The sequence below is a fragment of the Passer domesticus genome, chromosome 9 (assembly GCF_036417665.1).
Source record: "Passer domesticus isolate bPasDom1 chromosome 9, bPasDom1.hap1, whole genome shotgun sequence".
NCBI classification, from domain to species: domain Eukaryota; kingdom Metazoa; phylum Chordata; class Aves; order Passeriformes; family Passeridae; genus Passer; species Passer domesticus.
The window spans coordinates 19953928-19981415 of NC_087482.1; positions in this window are offsets into that span (position 1 = coordinate 19953928).

Below are 27488 nucleotides of genomic sequence, written 5' to 3' on the forward strand. Positions count from 1 at the left end.
AGGCACTTGGCACTGTCAAACCAGGCACAGGTGCCTATGGGGGCACCTTTCATCTGGGAGGTGTCCTCAACCGTGAGGAATTTCAGCAGGCAGCCGGCCACTCCAGGCCGCGGGGCACTGGACACGAATGATGGCCTTATCCCAGAGAAACAAAAGTCACCAGGCCTGGTTCCTGATGTCAGTTTGCAGGAGGCACTTGGCACTGTCAAACCAGCCACAGTTGCCTGTGGGGGCACCTTTCATCTGGGAGGCATCCTGATCCATGCGGAATTTCAGCAGGCAGCCTGCCACTCGAGCCACCGGGCCCTGGAGAGGAACGATGGCCTTTCCCCAGAGAAACAGAACTCAGCAGGCCAGGTCGCTGATGTCAGTTTGCAGGAGGCACTTGGCACTGTCAAACCAGCCACATTTGCCTTGGGTGGTACTTTCGGTCTGGGAGGCATCCTGATCCATGCGGAATTTCAGCAGGCAGGCGGCCACTACGGGCCACCGTACCCTGGAAAAGAATTATGGCCTTTCCACAGAGAAACAAAGGTCACCAGGCCAGGTTCCTGATGTCAGTTTGCAGGTGGCACTTGGCACTGTAAAGCCAGACGCAGTTGCCTGTTGGGGCATTTTTCATGTGGGAGGCATCCTGATCCATTTGGAATTTCAGCAGGCAGCCGGCCACTCCGAGCCCCCAGGCCCTGGACATGAACCATGGCCTTTCCCCAGAGAAACAAAAGTCACCAGGCCAGGTTCCTGATGTCAGTTTGCAGGAGGCACTTGGCACTGTCAAACCTGATGCAGTTTCCTCTGGGGGCATTTTTCATTTGGGTGGCAACCTGATCCATGTGGAATTACTGCAGCAGCCGGCCACTCCGGGCTACCAGACCCTGGACATGAACCATGGCCTTTCCCCAGAGAAACAAAAGTCACCAGGCCAGGTTCCTGATGTCAGTTTGCAGGAGGCACTTGGCAGTGTCAAACCAGCCACAGTTGCCTGTGGTGGCACCTTCCATCTCAGCGGCAGCCTGATCCATGCAGAATTTCAGCAGGCAGCCGGCCACTCCGGGCCCCCAGGCCATGGACATGAACCATGGCCTTTCCCCAGAGAAACAAAAGTCACCAGGCCAGGTTCCTGATGTCAGTTTGCAGGAGGCACTTGGCACTGTCAAACCAGCCACATTTGCCTTGGGTGGTACTTTCGGTCTGGGAGGCATCCTGATCCGTGCGGAATTTCAGCAGGCAGCCGGCCACTCCGGGCCACCGTACCCTGGAAAAGAATGATGGCCTTTACACACAGAAACAAAAGTCACCAGGCCAGGTTCCTGATGTCAGTTTGCAGGAGGCACTTGGCACTGTCAAACCAGACGCAGTTGCCTGTGGGGGCATTTTTCATCTGGGAGGCATCCTGATCCATGCGGAATTTCAGCAGGCAGCCGGCCACTCCGAGCCCTCAGGCCCTGGACATGAACCATGGCCTTTCCCCAGAGAAACAAAAGTCACCAGGCCAGGTTCCTGATGTCAGTTTGCAGGAGGCACTTGGCACTGTCAAACCTGATGCAGTTTCCTCTGGGGGCATTTTTCATCTGGGAGGCATCCTGATCCATGTGGAATTTCAGCAGGCAGACGGCCACTCCGGGCTACCAGGCCCTGGACATGAACCATGGCCTTTCCCCAGAGAAACAAAAGTCAGCAGGCCAGGTTCCTGATGTCAGTTTGCAGGAGGCACTTGGCACTGTCAAACCAGCCACAGTTGCCTGTGGTGGCACCTTCCATCTCGGCGGCATCCTGATCCATGCAGAATTTCAGCAGGCAGCCGGCCACTCCGGGCCCCCAGGCCATGGACATGAACCATGGACTTTCCCCAGAGAAACAAAAGTCACCAGGCCAGGTTCCTGATGTCAGTTTGCAGGAGGCACTTGGCACTGTCAAACCAACCACAGTTACCTCTGGGGACACCTTTCATCTGGGAGGTATCCTCAACCGTGAGGAATTTCAGCAGGCAGCCGGCCACTCCAGGCCGCGGGGCACTGGACATGAATGATGGCCTTTACCCAGAGAAATAAAAGTCACCAGGCCAGGTTCCTGATGTCAGTTTGCAGGAGGCACTTGGCACTGTCAAACCAGCCACAGTTGCCTGTGGGGGCACCTTTCATCTGGGAGGCATCCTGATCCATGTGGAATTTCAGCAGGCAGCCTGCCACTCGAGCCACCGGGCCCTGGAGAGGAACGATGGCCTTTCCCCAGAGAAACAGAACTCAGCAGGCCAGGTCGCTGATGTCTGTTTGCAGGAGGCACTTGGCACTGTCAAACCAGCCACATTTGCCTTGGGTGGTACTTTCGGTCTGGGAGGCATCCTCATCCGTGCGGAATTTCAGCAGGCAGCCGGCCACTCCGGGCCACCGTACCCTGGAAAAGAATGATGGCCTTTACACACAGAAACAAAAGTCACCAGGCCAGGTTCCTGATGTCAGTTTGCAGGAGGCACTTGGCACTGTCAAACCAGACGCAGTTGCCTGTGGGGGCATTTTTCATCTGGGAGGCATCCTGATCCATGCGGAATTTCAGCAGGCAGCCGGCCACTCCGAGCCCCCAGGCCCTGGACATGAACCATGGCCTTTCCCCAGAGAAACAAAAGTCACCAGGCCAGGTTCCTGATGTCAGTTTGCAGGAGGCACTTGGCACTGTCAAACCTGACGCAGTTTCCTCTGGGGGCATTTTTCATCTGGGAGGCATCCTGATCCATGTGGAATTTCAGCAGGCAGCCGGCCACTCCGGGCTACCAGGCCCTGGACATGAACCACGGCCTTTCCCCAGAGAAACAAAAGTCAGAAGGCCAGGTTGCTGATGTCAGTTTGCAGGAGGCACTTGGCACTGTCAAACCAGCCACAGTTGCCTGTGGTGGCACCTTCCATCTCGGCGGCATCCTGATCCATGCAGAATTTCAGCCGGCAGCCTGCCACTCTGGGGCCCCCAGGCCATGGACATGAACCATGGCCTTTCCCCAGAGAAACAAAAGTCACCAGGCCAGGTTCCTGATGTCAGTTTGCAGGAGGCACTTGGCACTGTCAAACCAGCCACAGTTACTTGTGGGGGCACCTTTCATCTGGGAGGTATCCTCAACCGTGAGGAATTTCAGCAGGCAGCCGGCCACTTCAGGCCGCGGGGCACTGGATACGAATGATGGCCTTTACCCAGAGAAATAAAAGTCACCAGGCCAGGTTCCTGATGTCAGTTTGCAGGAGGCACTTGGCACTGTCAAACCAGCCACAGTTGCCTTGGGTGGTACTTTCGGTCTGGGAGGCATCCTGATCCGTGCGGAATTTCAGCAGGCAGTCGGCCACTCCGTCCACCGGTACCCGGAAAAGAATGTTGGCCTTTCCCCAGAGAAACAAAAGTCACCAGGCCAGGTTCCTGATGTCAGTTTGCAGGAGTCACATGGCACTGTCAAACCAGACGCAGTTGCCTGTGGGGGCACTTTGCAACTGGGATGTATCCTCATCCGTGCGGATTTTCAGCAGGCAGCCGGCCACTCCTGGCCACAAGGCCCTGGACATGAACCATGGCCTTTCCCCAGAGAAACAAAAGTCACCAGGCCAGGTTCCTGATGTCAGTTTGCAGGAGGCACTTGGCACTGTCAAACCAGACGCAGTTGCCTGTGGGGGCATTTTTCATCTGGGAGGCATCCTCAACCGTGTGGAATTTCAGCAGGCAGCCGGCCACTCCGGCCACACTGGGCCCCGGACAAGAATGATGGCCTTTACACACAGAAACAAAAGTCACCAGGCCAGGTTCCTGATGTCAGTTTGCAGGAGGCACTTGGCACTGTCAAACCAGCCACAGTTGCCTCTGGTGGTACTTTCGGTCTGGGAGGTATCCTGACCATTTGGAATTTCAGAAGGCAGCCGGCCACTCCGGGCCACCAAGCCCTGGACATGAACCATGGCCTTTCCCCAGAGAAACAAAAGTCACCAGGCCAGGTTCCTGATGTCAGTTTGCAGGTGGCACTTGGCACTGTCAAACCAGACGCAGTTGCCTGTGGGGGCACCTTGCATCTGGGAGGTATACTGATCCGTGAGGAATTTCAGCAGGCAGCCTGCCACTCCGGGCCACCAGGACCCGGACAAGAATAATGGCCTTTCCCCAGACAAACAAAAGTCACCAGGCCAGGTTCCTGATGTCAGTTTGCAGGTGGCACTTGGCACTGTCAAACCAGCCACAGTTGCCTGTGGGGGCACCTTGCAACTGGGATGTATCCTCATCCGTGCGGAATTTCAGCAGGCAGCTGGCCACTGCGGGCCACAAGGCCCTGGACATGAACCATGGCCTTTACCCAGAGAAACAAAAGTCACCAGGCCAGGTTCCTGATGTCAGTTTGCAGGAGGCACTTGGCACTGTCAAACCAGCCACAGTTGCCTGTGGGGGCACCTTTCATCTGGGAGGCCTCCTGATCCATGTGGAATTTCCGCAGGCAGCCTGCCACTCCTGGGCACAAGGCCCTGGACATGAACCATGGCCTTTCCCCAGAGAAACAAAAGTCACCAGGCCAGGTTCCTGATGTCAGTTTGCAGGAGGCACTTGGCAGTGTCAAACCAGACGCAGTTGCCTGTGGGGGCATTTTTCATCTGGGAGGCATCCTGATCCATACGGAATTTCAGTAGGCAGCCGGCCACTCCGGCCACTCTGGGCCCCGGACAAGAATGATGGCCTTTCCCCAGAGAAACAAAAGTCACCAGGCCAGGTTCCTGATGTCAGTTTGCAGGAGGCACTTGGCACTGTCAAACCAGCCACAGTTGCCTCTGGTGGTACTTTCGGTCTGGGAGGTATCCTGATCCATTTGGAATTTCAGCAGGCAGCCGGCCACTCCGGGCCACCAAGCCCTGGACATGAACCATGGCCTTTCCCCAGAGAAACAAAAGTCACCAGTCCAGGTTCCTGATGTCAGTTTGCAGGAGGCACTTGGCACTGTCAAACCAGCCACAGTTGCCTGTGGGGGCACCTTGCATCTGGGAGGTATCCTGATCCTTTTGTAATTTCAGCAGGCAGCCTGCCAGTCCGGGCCACCGGGACCCGGACAAGAATAATGGCCTTTCCCCAGACAAACAAAAGTCACCAGGCCAGGTTCCTGATGTCAGTTTGCAGGTGGCACTTGGCACTGTCAAACCAGACGCAGTTGCCTGTGGGGGCACCTTGCAACTGGGATGTATCCTCATCCGTGCGGAATTTCAGCAGGCAGCCGGCCACTCCTGGCCACAAGGCCCTGGACATGAACCGTGGCCTTTCCCCAGAGAAACAAAAAACACCAGGCCAGGTTCCTGATGTCAGTTTGCAGGTGGCACTTGGCACTGTCAAACCAGACGCAGTTGCCTGTGGGGGCATTTTTCATCTGGGAGGCATCCTCAACCGTGTGGAATTTCAGCAGGCAGCCGGCCACTCCGGCCACTCTGGGCCCCGGACAAGAATGATGGCCTTTCCCCAGAGAAACAAAAGTCACCAGGCCAGGATCCTGATGTCAGTTTGCAGGAGGCACTTGGCACTGTCAAACCAGACGCAGTTGCCTGTGGGGGCATTTTTCATCTGGGAGGCATCCTCAACCGTGTGGAATTTCAGCAGGCAGCCGGCCACTCCGGCCACTCTGGGCCCCGGACAAGAATGATGGCCTTTCCCCAGAGAAACAAAAGTCACCAGGCCAGGTTCCTGATGTCAGTTTGCAGGTGGCACTTGGCACTGTCAAACCAGACGCAGTTGCCTGTGGGGGCACCTTGCAACTGGGATGTATCCTCATCCGTGCGGAATTTCAGCAGGCAGCCGGCCACTCCTGGCCACAAGGCCCTGGACATGAACCATGGCCTTTCCCCAGAGAAACAAAAGTCACCAGGCCAGGTTCCTGATGTCAGTTTGCAGGAGGCACTTGGCACTGTCAAACCAGCCACAGTTGCCTGTGGGGGCACCTTGCAACTGGGATGTATCCTCATCCGTGCGGAATTTCAGCAGGCAGCCTGCCACACCGGGCCACCGGGACCCGGACAAGAATAATGGCCTTTCCCCAGACAAAGAAAAGTCACCAGGCCAGGTTCCTGATGTCAGTTTGCAGGTGGCACTTGGCACTGTCAAACCAGACGCAGTTGCCTGTGGGGGCACCTTGCAACTGGGATGTATCCTCATCCGTGCGGAATTTCAGCAGGCAGCCGGCCACTCCTGGCCACAAGGCCCTGGACATGAACCATGGCCTTTCCCCAGAGAAACAAAAGTCACCAGGCCAGGTTCCTGATGTCAGTTTGCAGGTGGCACTTGGCACTGTCAAACCAGACGCAGTTGCCTGAGGGGGCACCTTGCAACTGGGATGTATCCTCATCCGTGCGGAATATCAGCAGGCAGTCGGCCACTCCTGGCCACAAGGCCCTGGACACGAACCATGGCCTTTCCCCAGAGAAACAAAAGTCACCAGGCCAGGTTCCTGATGTCAGTTTGCAGGTGGCACTTGGCACTGTCAAACCTGACGCAGTTGCCTGAGGGGGCACCTTGCAACTGGGATGTATACTCATCCGTGCAGAATATCAGCAGGCAGTCGGCCACTCCTGGCCACAAGGCCCTGGACACGAACCATGGCATTTCCCCAGAGAAACAAAAGTCACCAGGCCAGGTTCCTGATGTCAGTTTGCAGGAGGCACTTGGCACTGTCAAACCAGCCGCAGTTGCCTGTGGGGGCACCTTGCATCTGGGAGGTATACTGATCCGTGAGGAATTTCAGCAGGCAGCCTGCCACTCCGGGCCACCGGGACCCGGACAAGAATAATGGCCTTTCCCCAGACAAACAAAAGTCACCAGGCCAGGTTCCTGATGTCAGTTTGCAGGAGGCACTTGGCACTGTCAAACCTGATGCAGTTTCCTCTGGGGGCATTTTTCATTTGGGTGGCAACCTGATCCATGTGGAATTACTGCAGCAGCCGGCCACTCCGGGCTACCAGACCCTGGACATGAACCATGGCCTTTCCCCAGAGAAACAAAAGTCACCAGGCCAGGTTCCTGATGTCAGTTTGCAGGAGGCACTTGGCAGTGTCAAACCAGCCACAGTTGCCTGTGGTGGCACCTTCCATCTCAGCGGCAGCCTGATCCATGCAGAATTTCAGCAGGCAGCCGGCCACTCCGGCCACACTGGGCCCCGGACAAGAATGATGGCCTTTACACACAGAAACAAAAGTCACCAGGCCAGGTTCCTGATGTCAGTTTGCAGGAGGCACTTGGCACTGTCAAACCAGCCACATTTGCCTTGGGTGGTACTTTCGGTCTGGGAGGCATCCTGATCCGTGCGGAATTTCAGCAGGCAGCCGGCCACTCCGGGCCACCGTACCCTGGAAAAGAATGATGGCCTTTACACACAGAAACAAAAGTCACCAGGCCAGGTTCCTGATGTCAGTTTGCAGGAGGCACTTGGCACTGTCAAACCAGACGCAGTTGCCTGTGGGGGCATTTTTCATCTGGGAGGCATCCTGATCCATGCGGAATTTCAGCAGGCAGCCGGCCACTCCGAGCCCTCAGGCCCTGGACATGAACCATGGCCTTTCCCCAGAGAAACAAAAGTCACCAGGCCAGGTTCCTGATGTCAGTTTGCAGGAGGCACTTGGCACTGTCAAACCTGATGCAGTTTCCTCTGGGGGCATTTTTCATCTGGGAGGCATCCTGATCCATGTGGAATTTCAGCAGGCAGCCGGCCACTCCGGGCTACCAGGCCCTGGACATGAACCATGGCCTTTCCCCAGAGAAACAAAAGTCAGCAGGCCAGGTTCCTGATGTCAGTTTGCAGGAGGCACTTGGCACTGTCAAACCAGCCACAGTTGCCTGTGGTGGCACCTTCCATCTCGGCGGCATCCTGATCCATGCAGAATTTCAGCAGGCAGCCGGCCACTCCGGGCCCCCAGGCCATGGACATGAACCATGGACTTTCCCCAGAGAAACAAAAGTCACCAGGCCAGGTTCCTGATGTCAGTTTGCAGGAGGCACTTGGCACTGTCAAACCAACCACAGTTACCTGTGGGGACACCTTTCATCTGGGAGGTATCCTCAACCGTGAGGAATTTCAGCAGGCAGCCGGCCACTCCAGGCCGCGGGGCACTGGACATGAATGATGGCCTTTACCCAGAGAAATAAAAGTCACCAGGCCAGGTTCCTGATGTCAGTTTGCAGGAGGCACTTGGCACTGTCAAACCAGCCACAGTTGCCTGTGGGGGCACCTTTCATCTGGGAGGCATCCTGATCCATGTGGAATTTCAGCAGGCAGCCTGCCACTCGAGCCACCGGGCCCTGGAGAGGAACGATGGCCTTTCCCCAGAGAAACAGAACTCAGCAGGCCAGGTCGCTGATGTCTGTTTGCAGGAGGCACTTGGCACTGTCAAACCAGCCACATTTGCCTTGGGTGGTACTTTCGGTCTGGGAGGCATCCTCATCCGTGCGGAATTTCAGCAGGCAGCCGGCCACTCCGGGCCACCGTACCCTGGAAAAGAATGATGGCCTTTACACACAGAAACAAAAGTCACCAGGCCAGGTTCCTGATGTCAGTTTGCAGGAGTCACTTGGCACTGTCAAACCAGACGCAGTTGCCTGTGGGGGCATTTTTCATCTGGGAGGCATCCTGATCCATGCGGAATTTCAGCAGGCAGCCGGCCACTCCGAGCCCCCAGGCCCTGGACATGAACCATGGCCTTTCCCCAGAGAAACAAAAGTCACCAGGCCAGGTTCCTGATGTCAGTTTGCAGGAGGCACTTGGCACTGTCAAACCTGACGCAGTTTCCTCTGGGGGCATTTTTCATCTGGGAGGCATCCTGATCCATGTGGAATTTCAGCAGGCAGCCGGCCACTCCGGGCAACCAGGCCCTGGACATGAACCACGGCCTTTCCCCAGAGAAACAAAAGTCACCAGGCCAGGTTGCTGATGTCAGTTTGCAGGAGGCACTTGGCACTGTCAAACCAGCCACAGTTGCCTGTGGTGGCACCTTCCATCTCGGCGGCATCCTGATCCATGCAGAATTTCAGCCGGCAGCCTGCCACTCTGGGGCCCCCAGGCCATGGACATGAACCATGGACTTTCCCCAGAGAAACAAAAGTCACCAGGCCAGGTTCCTGATGTCAGTTTGCAGGAGGCACTTGGCACTGTCAAACCAGCCACAGTTACTTGTGGGGGCACCTTTCATCTGGGAGGTATCCTCAACCGTGAGGAATTTCAGCAGGCAGCCGGCCACTTCAGGCCGCGGGGCACTGGATACGAATGATGGCCTTTACCCAGAGAAATAAAAGTCACCAGGCCAGGTTCCTGATGTCAGTTTGCAGGAGGCACTTGGCACTGTCAAACCAGCCACAGTTGCCTTGGGTGGTACTTTCGGTCTGGGAGGCATCCTGATCCGTGCGGAATTTCAGCAGGCAGTCGGCCACTCCGTCCACCGGTACCCGGAAAAGAATGTTGGCCTTTCCCCAGAGAAACAAAAGTCACCAGGCCAGGTTCCTGATGTCAGTTTGCAGGAGTCACATGGCACTGTCAAACCAGACGCAGTTGCCTGTGGGGGCACTTTGCAACTGGGATGTATCCTCATCCGTGCGGATTTTCAGCAGGCAGCCGGCCACTCCTGGCCACAAGGCCCTGGACATGAACCATGGCCTTTCCCCAGAGAAACAAAAGTCACCAGGCCAGGTTCCTGATGTCAGTTTGCAGGAGGCACTTGGCACTGTCAAACCAGACGCAGTTGCCTGTGGGGGCATTTTTCATCTGGGAGGCATCCTCAACCGTGTGGAATTTCAGCAGGCAGCCGGCCACTCCGGCCACACTGGGCCCCGGACAAGAATGATGGCCTTTACACACAGAAACAAAAGTCACCAGGCCAGGTTCCTGATGTCAGTTTGCAGGAGGCACTTGGCACTGTCAAACCAGCCACAGTTGCCTCTGGTGGTACTTTCGGTCTGGGAGGTATCCTGATCCATTTGGAATTTCAGAAGGCAGCCGGCCACTCCGGGCCACCAAGCCCTGGACATGAACCATGGCCTTTCCCCAGAGAAACAAAAGTCACCAGGCCAGGTTCCTGATGTCAGTTTGCAGGTGGCACTTGGCACTGTCAAACCAGACGCAGTTGCCTGAGGGGGCACCTTGCAACTGGGATGTATCCTCATCCGTGCGGAATATCAGCAGGCAGCCGGCCACTCCTGGCCACAAGGCCCTGGACACGAACCATGGCCTTTCCCCAGAGAAACAAAAGTCACCAGGCCAGGTTCCTGATGTCAGTTTGCAGGTGGCACTTGGCACTGTCAAACCAGACGCAGTTGCCTGAGGGTGCACCTTGCAACTGGGATGTATACTCATCCGTGCAGAATATCAGCAGGCAGTCGGCCACTCCTGGCCACAAGGCCCTGGACACGAACCATGGCATTTCCCCAGAGAAACAAAAGTCACCAGGCCAGGTTCCTGATGTCAGTTTGCAGGAGGCACTTGGCACTGTCAAACCAGCCGCAGTTGCCTGTGGGGGCACCTTGCATCTGGGAGGTATACTGATCCGTGAGGAATTTCAGCAGGCAGCCTGCCACTCCTGGCCACCAGGACCCGGACAAGAATAATGGCCTTTCCCCAGACAAACAAAAGTCACCAGTCCAGGTTCCTGATGTCAGTTTGCAGGTGGCACTTGGCACTGTCAAACCAGCCACAGTTGCCTGTGGGGGCACCTTGCAACTGGGATGTATCCTCATCCGTGCGGAATTTCAGCAGGCAGCTGGCCACTCCGGGCCACAAGGCCCTGGACATGAACCATGGCCTTTACCCAGAGAAACAAAAGTCACCAGGCCAGGTTCCTGATGTCAGTTTGCAGGAGGCACTTGGCACTGTCAAACCAGCCACAGTTGCCTGTGGGGGCACCTTTCATCTGGGAGGCCTCCTGATCCATGTGGAATTTCCGCAGGCAGCCTGCCATTCCTGGGCACAAGGCCCTGGACATGAACCATGGCCTTTCCCCAGAGAAACAAAAGTCACCAGGCCAGGTTCCTGATGTCAGTTTGCAGGAGGCACTTGGCACTGTCAAACCAGACGCAGTTGCCTGTGGGGGCATTTTTCATCTGGGAGGCATCCTCAACCGTGTGGAATTTCAGCAGGCAGCCGGCCACTCCGGCCACTCTGGGCCCCGGACAAGAATGATGGCCTTTCCCCAGAGAAACAAAAGTCACCAGGCCAGGTTCCTGATGTCAGTTTGCAGGAGGCACTTGGCACTGTCAAACCAGCCACAGTTGCCTCTGGTGGTACTTTCGGTCTGGGTGGTATCCTGATCCATTTGGAATTTCAGCAGGCAGCCGGCCACTCCGGGCCACCAAGCCCTGGACATGAACCATGGCCTTTCCCCAGAGAAACAAAAGTCACCAGTCCAGGTTCCTGATGTCAGTTTGCAGGAGGCACTTGGCACTGTCAAACCAGACGCAGTTGCCTGAGGGGGCACCTTGCAACTGGGATGTATCCTCATCCGTGCGGAATATCAGCAGGCAGTCGGCCACTCCTGGCCACAAGGCCCTGGACACGAACCATGGCCTTTCCCCAGAGAAACAAAAGTCACCAGGCCAGGTTCCTGATGTCAGTTTGCAGGTGGCACTTGGCACTGTCAAACCTGACGCAGTTGCCTGAGGGGGCACCTTGCAACTGGGATGTATACTCATCCGTGCAGAATATCAGCAGGCAGTCGGCCACTCCTGGCCACAAGGCCCTGGACACGAACCATGGCATTTCCCCAGAGAAACAAAAGTCACCAGGCCAGGTTCCTGATGTCAGTTTGCAGGAGGCACTTGGCACTGTCAAACCAGCCGCAGTTGCCTGTGGGGGCACCTTGCATCTGGGAGGTATACTGATCCGTGAGGAATTTCAGCAGGCAGCCTGCCACTCCGGGCCACCGGGACCCGGACAAGAATAATGGCCTTTCCCCAGAGAAACAAAAGTCACCAGGCCAGGTTCCTGATGTCAGTTTGCAGGAGGCACTTGGCACTGTCAAACCTGATGCAGTTTCCTCTGGGGGCATTTTTCATTTGGGTGGCAACCTGATCCATGTGGAATTACTGCAGCAGCCGGCCACTCCGGGCTACCAGACCCTGGACATGAACCATGGCCTTTCCCCAGAGAAACAAAAGTCACCAGGCCAGGTTCCTGATGTCAGTTTGCAGGAGGCACTTGGCAGTGTCAAACCAGCCACAGTTGCCTGTGGTGGCACCTTCCATCTCAGCGGCAGCCTGATCCATGCAGAATTTCAGCAGGCAGCCGGCCACTGCGGGCCCCCAGGCCATGGACATGAACCATGGCCTTTCCCCAGAGAAACAAAAGTCACCAGGCCAGGTTCCTGATGTCAGTTTGCAGGAGGCACTTGGCACTGTCAAACCAGCCACATTTGCCTTGGGTGGTACTTTCGGTCTGGGAGGCATCCTGATCCGTGCGGAATTTCAGCAGGCAGCCGGCCACTCCGGGCCACCGTACCCTGGAAAAGAATGATGGCCTTTACACACAGAAACAAAAGTCACCAGGCCAGGTTCCTGATGTCAGTTTGCAGGAGGCACTTGGCACTGTCAAACCAGACGCAGTTGCCTGTGGGGGCATTTTTCATCTGGGAGGCATCCTGATCCATGCGGAATTTCAGCAGGCAGCCGGCCACTCCGAGCCCTCAGGCCCTGGACATGAACCATGGCCTTTCCCCAGAGAAACAAAAGTCACCAGGCCAGGTTCCTGATGTCAGTTTGCAGGAGGCACTTGGCACTGTCAAACCTGATGCAGTTTCCTCTGGGGGCATTTTTCATCTGGGAGGCATCCTGATCCATGCAGAATTTCAGCAGGCAGCCGGCCACTCCGGGCCCCCAGGCCATGGACATGAACCATGGACTTTCCCCAGAGAAACAAAAGTCACCAGGCCAGGTTCCTGATGTCAGTTTGCAGGAGGCACTTGGCACTGTCAAACCAACCACAGTTACCTGTGGGGACACCTTTCATCTGGGAGGTATCCTCAACCGTGAGGAATTTCAGCAGGCAGCCGGCCACTCCAGGCCGCGGGGCACTGGACATGAATGATGGCCTTTACCCAGAGAAATAAAAGTCACCAGGCCAGGTTCCTGATGTCAGTTTGCAGGAGGCACTTGGCACTGTCAAACCTGATGCAGTTTCCTCTGGGGGCATTTTTCATCTGGGAGGCATCCTGATCCATGCAGAATTTCAGCAGGCAGCCGGCCACTCCGGGCCCCCAGGCCATGGACATGAACCATGGACTTTCCCCAGAGAAACAAAAGTCACCAGGCCAGGTTCCTGATGTCAGTTTGCAGGAGGCACTTGGCACTGTCAAACCAACCACAGTTACCTGTGGGGACACCTTTCATCTGGGAGGTATCCTCAACCGTGAGGAATTTCAGCAGGCAGCCGGCCACTCCAGGCCGCGGGGCACTGGACATGAATGATGGCCTTTACCCAGAGAAATAAAAGTCACCAGGCCAGGTTCCTGATGTCAGTTTGCAGGAGGCACTTGGCACTGTCAAACCAGCCACAGTTGCCTGTGGGGGCACCTTTCATCTGGGAGGCATCCTGATCCATGTGGAATTTCAGCAGGCAGCCTGCCACTCGAGCCACCGGGCCCTGGAGAGGAACGATGGCCTTTACCCAGAGAAACAGAACTCAGTAGGCCAGGTCGCTGATGTCTGTTTGCAGGAGGCACTTGGCACTGTCAAACCAGCCACATTTGCCTTGGGTGGTACTTTCGGTCTGGGAGGCATCCTCATCCGTGCGGAATTTCAGCAGGCAGCCGGCCACTCCGGGCCACCGTACCCTGGAAAAGAATGATGGCCTTTCCCCAGAGAAACAAAAGTCACCAGGCCAGGTTCCTGATGTCAGTTTGCAGGAGTCACTTGGCACTGTCAAACCTGACGCAGTTACTTGTGGGGGCACCTTTCATCTGGGAGGTATCCTCAACCGTGAGGAATTTCAGCAGGCAGCCGGCCACTTCAGGCCGCGGGGCACTGGATACGAATGATGGCCTTTACCCAGAGAAATAAAAGTCACCAGGCCAGGTTCCTGATGTCAGTTTGCAGGAGGCACTTGGCACTGTCAAACCAGCCACAGTTGCCTTGGGTGGTACTTTCGGTCTGGGAGGCATCCTGATCCGTGCGGAATTTCAGCAGGCAGTCGGCCACTCCGTCCACCGGTACCCGGAAAAGAATGTTGGCCTTTCCCCAGAGAAACAAAAGTCACCAGGCCAGGTTCCTGATGTCAGTTTGCAGGAGTCACATGGCACTGTCAAACCAGACGCAGTTGCCTGTGGGGGCACTTTGCAACTGGGATGTATCCTCATCCGTGCGGATTTTCAGCAGGCAGCCGGCCACTCCTGGCCACAAGGCCCTGGACATGAACCATGGCCTTTCCCCAGAGAAACAAAAGTCACCAGGCCAGGTTCCTGATGTCAGTTTGCAGGAGGCACTTGGCACTGTCAAACCAGACGCAGTTGCCTGTGGGGGCATTTTTCATCTGGGAGGCATCCTCAACCGTGTGGAATTTCAGCAGGCAGCCGGCCACTCCGGCCACACTGGGCCCCGGACAAGAATGATGGCCTTTACACACAGAAACAAAAGTCACCAGGCCAGGTTCCTGATGTCAGTTTGCAGGAGGCACTTGGCACTGTCAAACCAGCCACAGTTGCCTCTGGTGGTACTTTCGGTCTGGGAGGTATCCTGATCCATTTGGAATTTCAGAAGGCAGCCGGCCACTCCGGGCCACCAAGCCCTGGACATGAACCATGGCCTTTCCCCAGAGAAACAAAAGTCACCAGGCCAGGTTCCTGATGTCAGTTTGCAGGTGGCACTTGGCACTGTCAAACCAGACGCAGTTGCCTGAGGGGGCACCTTGCAACTGGGATGTATCCTCATCCGTGCGGAATATCAGCAGGCAGCCGGCCACTCCTGGCCACAAGGCCCTGGACACGAACCATGGCCTTTCCCCAGAGAAACAAAAGTCACCAGGCCAGGTTCCTGATGTCAGTTTGCAGGTGGCACTTGGCACTGTCAAACCAGACGCAGTTGCCTGAGGGTGCACCTTGCAACTGGGATGTATACTCATCCGTGCAGAATATCAGCAGGCAGTCGGCCACTCCTGGCCACAAGGCCCTGGACACGAACCATGGCATTTCCCCAGAGAAACAAAAGTCACCAGGCCAGGTTCCTGATGTCAGTTTGCAGGAGGCACTTGGCACTGTCAAACCAGCCGCAGTTGCCTGTGGGGGCACCTTTCATCTGGGAGGTATACTGATCCGTGAGGAATTTCAGCAGGCAGCCTGCCACTCCGGGCCACCAGGACCCGGACAAGAATAATGGCCTTTCCCCAGACAAACAAAAGTCACCAGTCCAGGTTCCTGATGTCAGTTTGCAGGTGGCACTTGGCACTGTCAAACCAGCCACAGTTGCCTGTGGGGGCACCTTGCAACTGGGATGTATCCTCATCCGTGCGGAATTTCAGCAGGCAGCTGGCCACTCCGGGCCACAAGGCCCTGGACATGAACCATGGCCTTTACCCAGAGAAACAAAAGTCACCAGGCCAGGTTCCTGATGTCAGTTTGCAGGAGGCACTTGGCACTGTCAAACCAGCCACAGTTGCCTGTGGGGGCACCTTTCATCTGGGAGGCCTCCTGATCCATGTGGAATTTCCGCAGGCAGCCTGCCACTCCTGGGCACAAGGCCCTGGACATGAACCATGGCCTTTCCCCAGAGAAACAAAAGTCACCAGGCCAGGTTCCTGATGTCAGTTTGCAGGAGGCACTTGGCACTGTCAAACCAGACGCAGTTGCCTGTGGGGGCATTTTTCATCTGGGAGGCATCCTCAACCGTGTGGAATTTCAGCAGGCAGCCGGCCACTCCGGCCACTCTGGGCCCCGGACAAGAATGATGGCCTTTCCCCAGAGAAACAAAAGTCACCAGGCCAGGTTCCTGATGTCAGTTTGCAGGAGGCACTTGGCACTGTCAAATCAGCCACAGTTGCCTCTGGTGGTACTTTCGGTCTGGGAGGTATCCTGATCCATTTGGAATTTCAGCAGGCAGCCGGCCACTCCGGGCCACCAAGCCCTGGACATGAACCATGGCCTTTCCCCAGAGAAACAAAAGTCACCAGGCCAGGTTCCTGATGTCAGTTTGCAGGAGGCACTTGGCACTGTCAAACCAGCCGCAGTTGCCTGTGGGGGCACCTTGCATCTGGGAGGTATCCTGATCCTTTTGTAATTTCAGCAGGCAGCCTGCCAGTCCGGGCCACCGGGACCCGGACAAGAATAATGGCCGTTCCCCAGACAAACAAAAGTCACCAGGCCAGGTTCCTGATGTCAGTTTGCAGGTGGCACTTGGCACTGTCAAACCAGACGCAGTTGCCTGAGGGGGCACCTTGCAACTGGGATGTATCCTCATCCGTGCGGAATATCAGCAGGCAGTCGGCCACTCCTGGCCACAAGGCCCTGGACACGAACCATGGCCTTTCCCCAGAGAAACAAAAGTCACCAGGCCAGGTTCCTGATGTCAGTTTGCAGGTGGCACTTGGCACTGTCAAACCTGACGCAGTTGCCTGAGGGGGCACCTTGCAACTGGGATGTATACTCATCCGTGCAGAATATCAGCAGGCAGTCGGCCACTCCTGGCCACAAGGCCCTGGACACGAACCATGGCATTTCCCCAGAGAAACAAAAGTCACCAGGCCAGGTTCCTGATGTCAGTTTGCAGGAGGCACTTGGCACTGTCAAACCAGCCGCAGTTGCCTGTGGGGGCACCTTGCATCTGGGAGGTATACTGATCCGTGAGGAATTTCAGCAGGCAGCCTGCCACTCCGGGCCACCGGGACCCGGACAAGAATAATGGCCTTTCCCCAGAGAAACAAAAGTCACCAGGCCAGGTTCCTGATGTCAGTTTGCAGGAGGCACTTGGCACTGTCAAACCTGATGCAGTTTCCTCTGGGGGCATTTTTCATTTGGGTGGCAACCTGATCCATGTGGAATTACTGCAGCAGCCGGCCACTCCGGGCTACCAGACCCTGGACATGAACCATGGCCTTTCCCCAGAGAAACAAAAGTCACCAGGCCAGGTTCCTGATGTCAGTTTGCAGGAGGCACTTGGCAGTGTCAAACCAGCCACAGTTGCCTGTGGTGGCACCTTCCATCTCAGCGGCAGCCTGATCCATGCAGAATTTCAGCAGGCAGCCGGCCACTGCGGGCCCCCAGGCCATGGACATGAACCATGGCCTTTCCCCAGAGAAACAAAAGTCACCAGGCCAGGTTCCTGATGTCAGTTTGCAGGAGGCACTTGGCACTGTCAAACCAGCCACATTTGCCTTGGGTGGTACTTTCGGTCTGGGAGGCATCCTGATCCGTGCGGAATTTCAGCAGGCAGCCGGCCACTCCGGGCCACCGTACCCTGGAAAAGAATGATGGCCTTTACACACAGAAACAAAAGTCACCAGGCCAGGTTCCTGATGTCAGTTTGCAGGAGGCACTTGGCACTGTCAAACCAGACGCAGTTGCCTGTGGGGGCATTTTTCATCTGGGAGGCATCCTGATCCATGCGGAATTTCAGCAGGCAGCCGGACACTCCGAGCCCTCAGGCCCTGGACATGAACCATGGCCTTTCCCCAGAGAAACAAAAGTCACCAGGCCAGGTTCCTGATGTCAGTTTGCAGGAGGCACTTGGCACTGTCAAACCTGATGCAGTTTCCTCTGGGGGCATTTTTCATCTGGGAGGCATCCTGATCCATGTGGAATTTCAGCAGGCAGCCGGCCACTCCGGGCTACCAGGCCCTGGACATGAACCATGGCCTTTCCCCAGAGAAACAAAAGTCAGCAGGCCAGGTTCCTGATGTCAGTTTGCAGGAGGCACTTGGCACTGTCAAACCAGCCACAGTTGCCTGTGGTGGCACCTTCCATCTCGGCGGCATCCTGATCCATGCAGAATTTCAGCAGGCAGCCGGCCACTCCGGGCCCCCAGGCCATGGACATGAACCATGGACTTTCCCCAGAGAAACAAAAGTCACCAGGCCAGGTTCCTGATGTCAGTTTGCAGGAGGCACTTGGCACTGTCAAACCAACCACAGTTACCTGTGGGGACACCTTTCATCTGGGAGGTATCCTCAACCGTGAGGAATTTCAGCAGGCAGCCGGCCACTCCAGGCCGCGGGGCACTGGACATGAATGATGGCCTTTACCCAGAGAAATAAAAGTCACCAGGCCAGGTTCCTGATGTCAGTTTGCAGGAGGCACTTGGCACTGTCAAACCAGCCACAGTTGCCTGTGGGGGCACCTTTCATCTGGGAGGCATCCTGATCCATGTGGAATTTCAGCAGGCAGCCTGCCACTCGAGCCACCGGGCCCTGGAGAGGAACGATGGCCTTTCCCCAGAGAAACAGAACTCAGTAGGCCAGGTCGCTGATGTCTGTTTGCAGGAGGCACTTGGCACTGTCAAACCAGCCACATTTGCCTTGGGTGGTACTTTCGGTCTGGGAGGCATCCTCATCCGTGCGGAATTTCAGCAGGCAGCCGGCCACTCCGGGCCACCGTACCCTGGAAAAGAATGATGGCCTTTCCCCAGAGAAACAAAAGTCACCAGGCCAGGTTCCTGATGTCAGTTTGCAGGAGTCACTTGGCACTGTCAAACCTGACGCAGTTACTTGTGGGGGCACCTTTCATCTGGGAGGTATCCTCAACCGTGAGGAATTTCAGCAGGCAGCCGGCCACTTCAGGCCGCGGGGCACTGGATACGAATGATGGCCTTTACCCAGAGAAATAAAAGTCACCAGGCCAGGTTCCTGATGTCAGTTTGCAGGAGGCACTTGGCACTGTCAAACCAGCCACAGTTGCCTTGGGTGGTACTTTCGGTCTGGGAGGCATCCTGATCCGTGCGGAATTTCAGCAGGCAGTCGGCCACTCCGTCCACCGGTACCCGGAAAAGAATGTTGGCCTTTCCCCAGAGAAACAAAAGTCACCAGGCCAGGTTCCTGATGTCAGTTTGCAGGAGTCACATGGCACTGTCAAACCAGACGCAGTTGCCTGTGGGGGCACTTTGCAACTGGGATGTATCCTCATCCGTGCGGATTTTCAGCAGGCAGCCGGCCACTCCTGGCCACAAGGCCCTGGACATGAACCATGGCCTTTCCCCAGAGAAACAAAAGTCACCAGGCCAGGTTCCTGATGTCAGTTTGCAGGAGGCACTTGGCACTGTCAAACCAGACGCAGTTGCCTGTGGGGGCATTTTTCATCTGGGAGGCATCCTCAACCGTGTGGAATTTCAGCAGGCAGCCGGCCACTCCGGCCACACTGGGCCCCGGACAAGAATGATGGCCTTTACACACAGAAACAAAAGTCACCAGGCCAGGTTCCTGATGTCAGTTTGCAGGAGGCACTTGGCACTGTCAAACCAGCCACAGTTGCCTCTGGTGGTACTTTCGGTCTGGGAGGTATCCTGATCCATTTGGAATTTCAGAAGGCAGCCGGCCACTCCGGGCCACCAAGCCCTGGACATGAACCATGGCCTTTCCCCAGAGAAACAAAAGTCACCAGGCCAGGTTCCTGATGTCAGTTTGCAGGTGGCACTTGGCACTGTCAAACCAGACGCAGTTGCCTGAGGGGGCACCTTGCAACTGGGATGTATCCTCATCCGTGCGGAATATCAGCAGGCAGCCGGCCACTCCTGGCCACAAGGCCCTGGACACGAACCATGGCCTTTCCCCAGAGAAACAAAAGTCACCAGGCCAGGTTCCTGATGTCAGTTTGCAGGTGGCACTTGGCACTGTCAAACCAGACGCAGTTGCCTGAGGGTGCACCTTGCAACTGGGATGTATACTCATCCGTGCAGAATATCAGCAGGCAGTCGGCCACTCCTGGCCACAAGGCCCTGGACACGAACCATGGCATTTCCCCAGAGAAACAAAAGTCACCAGGCCAGGTTCCTGATGTCAGTTTGCAGGAGGCACTTGGCACTGTCAAACCAGCCGCAGTTGCCTGTGGGGGCACCTTGCATCTGGGAGGTATACTGATCCGTGAGGAATTTCAGCAGGCAGCCTGCCACTCCGGGCCACCAGGACCCGGACAAGAATAATGGCCTTTCCCCAGACAAACAAAAGTCACCAGTCCAGGTTCCTGATGTCAGTTTGCAGGTGGCACTTGGCACTGTCAAACCAGCCACAGTTGCCTGTGGGGGCACCTTGCAACTGGGATGTATCCTCATCCGTGCGGAATTTCAGCAGGCAGCTGGCCACTCCGGGCCACAAGGCCCTGGACATGAACCATGGCCTTTACCCAGAGAAACAAAAGTCACCAGGCCAGGTTCCTGATGTCAGTTTGCAGGAGGCACTTGGCACTGTCAAACCAGCCACAGTTGCCTGTGGGGGCACCTTTCATCTGGGAGGCCTCCTGATCCATGTGGAATTTCCGCAGGCAGCCTGCCACTCCTGGGCACAAGGCCCTGGACATGAACCATGGCCTTTCCCCAGAGAAACAAAAGTCACCAGGCCAGGTTCCTGATGTCAGTTTGCAGGAGGCACTTGGCACTGTCAAACCAGACGCAGTTGCCTGTGGGGGCATTTTTCATCTGGGAGGCATCCTCAACCGTGTGGAATTTCAGCAGGCAGCCGGCCACTCCGGCCACTCTGGGCCCCGGACAAGAATGATGGCCTTTCCCCAGAGAAACAAAAGTCACCAGGCCAGGTTCCTGATGTCAGTTTGCAGGAGGCACTTGGCACTGTCAAATCAGCCACATTTGCCTTGGGTGGTACTTTCGGTCTGGGAGGCATCCTGATCCGTGCGGAATTTCAGCAGGCAGCCGGCCACTCCGGGCCACCAAGCCCTGGACATGAACCATGGCCTTTCCCCAGAGAAACAAAAGTCACCAGTCCAGGTTCCTGATGTCAGTTTGCAGGAGGCACTTGGCACTGTCAAACCAGCCGCAGTTGCCTGTGGGGGCACCTTGCAACTGGGAGGTATCCTGATCCTTTTGTAATTTCAGCAGGCAGCCTGCCAGTCCGGGCCACCGGGACCCGGACAAGAATAATGGCCTTTCCCCAGACAAACAAAAGTCACCAGGCCAGGTTCCTGATGTCAGTTTGCAGGTGGCACTTGGCACTGTCAAACCAGACGCAGTTGCCTGTGGGGGCACCTTGCAACTGGGATGTATCCTCATCCGTGCGGAATTTCAGCAGGCAGCCGGCCACTCCTGGCCACAAGGCCCTGGACATGAACCGTGGCCTTTCCCCAGAGAAACAAAAAACACCAGGCCAGGTTCCTGATGTCAGTTTGCAGGTGGCACTTGGCACTGTCAAACCAGACGCAGTTGCCTGTGGGGGCATTTTTCATCTGGGAGGCATCCTCAACCGTGTGGAATTTCAGCAGGCAGCCGGCCACTCCGGCCACTCTGGGCCCCGGACAAAAATGATGGCCTTTCCCCAGAGAAACAAAAGTCACTAGGCCAGGTTCCTGATGTCAGTTTGCAGGAGGCACTTGGCACTGTCAAACCAGACGCAGTTGCCTGTGGGGGCATTTTTCATCTGGGAGGCATCCTCAACCGTGTGGAATTTCAGCAGGCAGCCGGCCACTCCGGCCACTCTGGGCCCCGGACAAGAATGATGGCCTTTCCCCAGAGAAACAAAAGTCACCAGGCCAGGTTCCTGATGTCAGTTTGCAGGTGGCACTTGGCACTGTCAAACCAGACGCAGTTGCCTGTGGGGGCACCTTGCAACTGGGATGTATCCTCATCCGTGCGGAATTTCAGCAGGCAGCCGGCCACTCCTGGCCACAAGGCCCTGGACATGAACCATGGCCTTTCCGCAGAGAAACAAAAGTCACCAGGCCAGGTTCCTGATGTCAGTTTGCAGGAGGCACTTGGCACTGTCAAACCAGCCACAGTTGCCTGTGGGGGCACCTTGCAACTGGGATGTATCCTCATCCGTGCGGAATTTCAGCAGGCAGCCTGCCACACCGGGCCACCGGGACCCGGACAAGAATAATGGCCTTTCCCCAGACAAAGAAAAGTCACCAGGCCAGGTTCCTGATGTCAGTTTGCAGGTGGCACTTGGCACTGTCAAACCAGACGCAGTTGCCTGTGGGGGCACCTTGCAACTGGGATGTATCCTCATCCGTGCGGAATTTCAGCAGGCAGCCGGCCACTCCTGGCCACAAGGCCCTCGACATGAACCATGGCCTTTCCCCAGAGAAACAAAAGTCACCAGGCCAGGTTCCTGATGTCAGTTTGCAGGTGGCACTTGGCACTGTCAAACCAGACGCAGTTGCCTGAGGGGGCACCTTGCAACTGGGATGTATCCTCATCCGTGCGGAATATCAGCAGGCAGTCGGCCACTCCTGGCCACAAGGCCCTGGACACGAACCATGGCCTTTCCCCAGAGAAACAAAAGTCACCAGGCCAGGTTCCTGATGTCAGTTTGCAGGTGGCACTTGGCACTGTCAAACCTGACGCAGTTGCCTGAGGGGGCACCTTGCAACTGGGATGTATACTCATCCGTGCAGAATATCAGCAGGCAGCCGGCCACTCCTGGCCACAAGGCCCTGGACACGAACCATGGCATTTCCCCAGAGAAACAAAAGTCACCAGGCCAGGTTCCTGATGTCAGTTTGCAGGAGGCACTTGGCACTGTCAAACCAGCCGCAGTTGCCTGTGGGGGCACCTTGCATCTGGGAGGTATACTGATCCGTGAGGAATTTCAGCAGGCAGCCTGCCAGTCCGGGCCACCGGGACCCGGACAAGAATAATGGCCTTTCCCCAGACAAACAAAAGTCACCAGGCCAGGTTCCTGATGTCAGTTTGCAGGTGGCACTTGGCACTGTCAAACCAGCCACAGTTGCCTGTGGGGGCACCTTGCAACTGGGATGTATCCTCATCCGTGCGGAATTTCAGCAGGCAGCTGGCCACTCCGGGCCACAAGGCCCTGGACATGAACCATGGCCTTTCCCCAGAGAAACAAAAGTCACCAGGCCAGGTTCCTGATGTCAGTTTGCAGGAGGCACTTGGCACTGTCAAACCAGCCACAGTTGCCTGTGGGGGCACCTTTCATCTGGGAGGCCTCCTGATCCATGTGGAATTTCCGCAGGCAGCCTGCCACTCCTGGCCACAAGGCCCTGGACATGAACCATGGCCTTTCCCCAGAGAAACAAAAGTCACCAGGCCAGGTTCCTGATGTCAGTTTGCAGGAGGCACTTGGCAGTGTCAATCCAGACGCAGTTGCCTGTGGGGGCATTTTTCATCTGGGAGGCATCCTCAACCTTGTGGAATTTCAGCAGGCAGCCGGCCACTCCGGCCACTCTGGGCCCCGGACAAGAATGATGGCCTTTCCCCAGACAAACAAAAGTCACCAGGCCAGGTTCCTGATGTCAGTTTGCAGGAGGCACTTGGCACTGTCAAACCAGCCACAGTTGCCTCTGGTGGTACTTTCGGTCTGGGAGGTATCCTGATCCATTTGGAATTTCAGCAGGCAGCCGGCCACTCCGGGCCACCAAGCCCTGGACATGAACCATGGCCTTTCCCCAGAGAAACAAAAGTCACCAGTCCAGGTTCCTGATGTCAGTTTGCAGGAGGCACTTGGCACTGTCAAACCAGCCGCAGTTGCCTGTGGGGGCACCTTGCATCTGGGAGGTATCCTGATCCTTTTGTAATTTCAGCAGGCAGCCTGCCAGTCCGGGCCACCGGGACCCGGACAAGAATAATGGCCTTTCCCCAGACAAACAAAAGTCACCAGGCCAGGTTCCTGATGTCAGTTTGCAGGAGGCACTTGGCACTGTCAAACCAGACGCAGTTGCCTGTGGGGGCACCTTGCAACTGGGATGTATCCTCATCCGTGCGGAATTTCAGCAGGCAGCCGGCCACTCCTGGCCACAAGGCCCTGGACATGAACCGTGGCCTTTCCCCAGAGAAACAAAAAACACCAGGCCAGGTTCCTGATGTCAGTTTGCAGGTGGCACTTGGCACTGTCAAACCAGACGCAGTTGCCTGTGGGGGCATTTTTCATCTGGGAGGCATCCTCAACCGTGTGGAATTTCAGCAGGCAGCCGGCCACTCCGGCCACTCTGGGCCCCGGACAAGAATGATGGCCTTTCCCCAGACAAACAAAAGTCACCAGGCCAGGTTCCTGATGTCAGTTTGCAGGTGGCACTTGGCACTGTCAAACCAGACGCAGTTGCCTGTGGGGGCACCTTGCAACTGGGATGTATCCTCATCCGTGCGGAATTTCAGCAGGCAGCCGGCCACTCCTGGCCACAAGGCCCTGGACATGAACCATGGCCTTTCCCCAGAGAAACAAAAGTCACCAGGCCAGGTTCCTGATGTCAGTTTGCAGGAGGCACTTGGCACTGTCAAACCAGCCACAGTTGCCTGTGGGGGCACCTTGCAACTGGGATGTATCCTCATCCGTGCGGAATTTCAGCAGGCAGCCTGCCACACCAGGCCACCGGGACCCGGACAAGAATAATGGCCTTTCCCCAGACAAAGAAAAGTCACCAGGCCAGGTTCCTGATGTCAGTTTGCAGGAGGCACTTGGCACTGTCAAACCAGCCGCAGTTGCCTGTGGGGGCACCTTGCATCTGGGAGGTATCCTGAACCGTGAGGAATTTCAGCAGGCAGCCTGCCACACCGGGCCACCGGGACCCGGACAAGAATAATGGCCTTTCCCCAGACAAAGAAAAGTCACCAGGCCAGGTTCCTGATGTCAGTTTGCAGGTGGCACTTGGCACTGTCAAACCAGACGCAGTTGCCTGTGGGGGCACCTTGCAACTGGGATGTATCCTCATCCGTGCGGAATTTCAGCAGGCAGCCGGCCACTCCTGGCCACAAGTCCCTCGACATGAACCATGGCCTTTCCCCAGAGAAACAAAAGTCACCAGGCCAGGTTCCTGATGTCAGTTTGCAGGAGGCACTTGGCACTGTCAAACCAGACGCAGTTGCCTGTGGGGGCATTTTTCATCTGGGAGGCATCCTCAACAGTGTGGAATTTCAGCAGGCAGCCGGCCACTCCTGGCCACTCTGGGCCCCGGACAAGAATGATGGCCTTTCCCCAGAGAAACAAAAGTCACCAGGCCAGGTTCCTGATGTCAGTTTGCAGGAGGCACTTGGCACTGTCAAACCAGACGCAGTGCCTGTGGGGGCACCTTGCAACTGGGATATATTCTCATCCGTGCGGAATTTCAGCAGGCAGCCGGCCACTCCGGGCCACCAAGTCCTGGACATGAACCATGGCCTTTCCCCAGAGAAACAAAAGTCACCAGGCCAGGTTCCTGATGTCAGTTTGCAGGAGGCACTTGGCACTGTCAAACCAGCCACAGTTGCCTCTGGGGTCATTTTTCATCTGGGAGGCATCCTGATCCATACGGAATTTCAGCAGGCAGCCGGCCACTCCGGGCCACCAGGTCCTGGATATGAACCATGGCTTTTCCCCAGAGAAACAAAAGTCACCAGGCCAGGTTCCTGATGTCAGTTTGCAGGAGGCACTTGGCACTGTCAAACCTGACGCAGTTGCCTGTGGGGGTGTTTTTCATGTGGGAGGCATCCTGATCCATGCGGAATTTCAGCAGGCAGCCGGCCACTCCGGGCCACCGTACCCCGGAAAAGAATCATGGCCTTTCCCCAGAGAAACAAAAGTCACCAGGCCAGGTTCCTGATGTCAGTTTGCAGGTGGCACTTGGCACTGTCAAACCAGCCGCAGTTGCCTCTGGTGGTACCTTTCACCTGGGCGGCATCCTGGTCCGTGCAGAATTTCAGCAGGCAGCCGGCCACTCCAGGACACCAGGCTCAGGATATGAACCATGGCCTTTCCCCAGAGAAACAAAAGTCACCAGGCCAGGTTCCAGATGTCAGTTGGCAGGAGGCACTTGGCACTGTCAAACCAGCCACAGTTGCCTGTGGGGGCATTTTTCATGTGGGAGGCATCCTGATCCATGCGGAATTTCAGCAGTCAGTCGGCCACTCCGGGCTACCAGGCCCTGGACAAGAATTATGGCCTTTCCCCAGAGAAACAAAAGTCACCAGGCCAGGTTCCTGATGTCAGTTTGCAGGGGGCACTTGGCACTGTCAAACCAGCCACAGTTGCCTTTGGGGGCAGCTTGCATCTGGGAGGCATCCTGGTCCATGCGGAATTTCAGTAGGCTGCCGGCCACTCCGGGCCCCCAGGCCCTGGACATGAACCATGGCCGTTCCCCAGAGAAACAAAAGTCACCAGGCCAGGTTGCTGATGTCAGTTTGCAGGAGGCACTTGGCACTGTCAAACCAGCCACAGTTGCCTGTGGGGGCACCTTTCATCTGGGAGGTATCCTCAACCGTGCGGAATTTCAGCAGGCAGCCGGCCACCCCAGGCCACTCTGGGCCCCGGACAAGAATGATGGCCTTTCCCCAGAGAAACAAAAGTCACCAGGCCAGGTTCCTGATGTCAGTTTGCAGGAGGCACTTGGCTCTGTCAAACCAGACGCAGTTGCCTGTTGGGGCATTTTTCATGTGGGAGGCATCCTGATCCATGCGGAATTTCAGCAGGCAGCCGGCCACTCCGAGCCCCCAGGTCCTGGACATGAACCATGGCCTTTCCCCAGAGAAACAGAACTCAGCAGGCCAGGTCGCAGATGTCTGTTTGCAGGAGGCACTTGGCACTGTCAAACCAGCCACATTTGCCTTGGGTGGTACTTTCGGTCTGGGAGGCATCCTGATCCGTGCGGAATTTCAGCAGGCAGCCAGCCACTCCGGGCCACCGTACCCTGGAAAAGAATGATGGCCTTTCCACAGAGAAACAAAAGTCACCAGGCCAGGTTCCTGATGTCAGTTGGCAGGAGGCACTTGGCTCTGTCAAACCAGACGCAGTTGCCTGTTGGGGCATTTTTCATGTGGGAGGCATCCTGATCCATGCGGAATTTCAGCAGGCAGCCGGCCACTCCGAGCCCCCAGGCCCTGGACATGAACCATGGCCTTTCCCCAGAGAAACAAAAGTCACCAGGCCAGGTTCCTGATGTCAGTTTGCAGGAGGCACTTGGCACTGTCAAACCAGACGCAGTTGCCTGTGGGGACACCTTTCATCTGGGAGGTATCCTCAACCGTGAGGAATTTCAGCAGGCAGCCGGCCACTCCAGGCCGCGGGGCACTGGACACGAATGAGGGCCTTTACCCAGAGAAATAAAAGTCACCAGGCCAGGTTCCTGATGTCAGTTTGCAGGAGGCACTTGGCACTGTCAAACCAGCCACAGTTGGCTGTGGGGGCACCTTTCATCTGGGAGGCATCCTGATCCATGTGGAATTTCAGCAGGCAGCCTGCCACTCGAGCCACCGGGCCCTGGAGAGGAACGATGGCCTTTCCCCAGAGAAACAGAACTCAGCAGGCCAGGTCGCTGATGTCAGTTTGCAGGAGGCACTTGGCACTGTCAAACCAGCCACATTTGCCTTGGGTGGTATTTTCGGTCTGGGAGGCATCCTGATCCGTGCGGAATTTCAGCAGGCAGCCGGCCACTCCGGGCCACCGTACCCTGGAA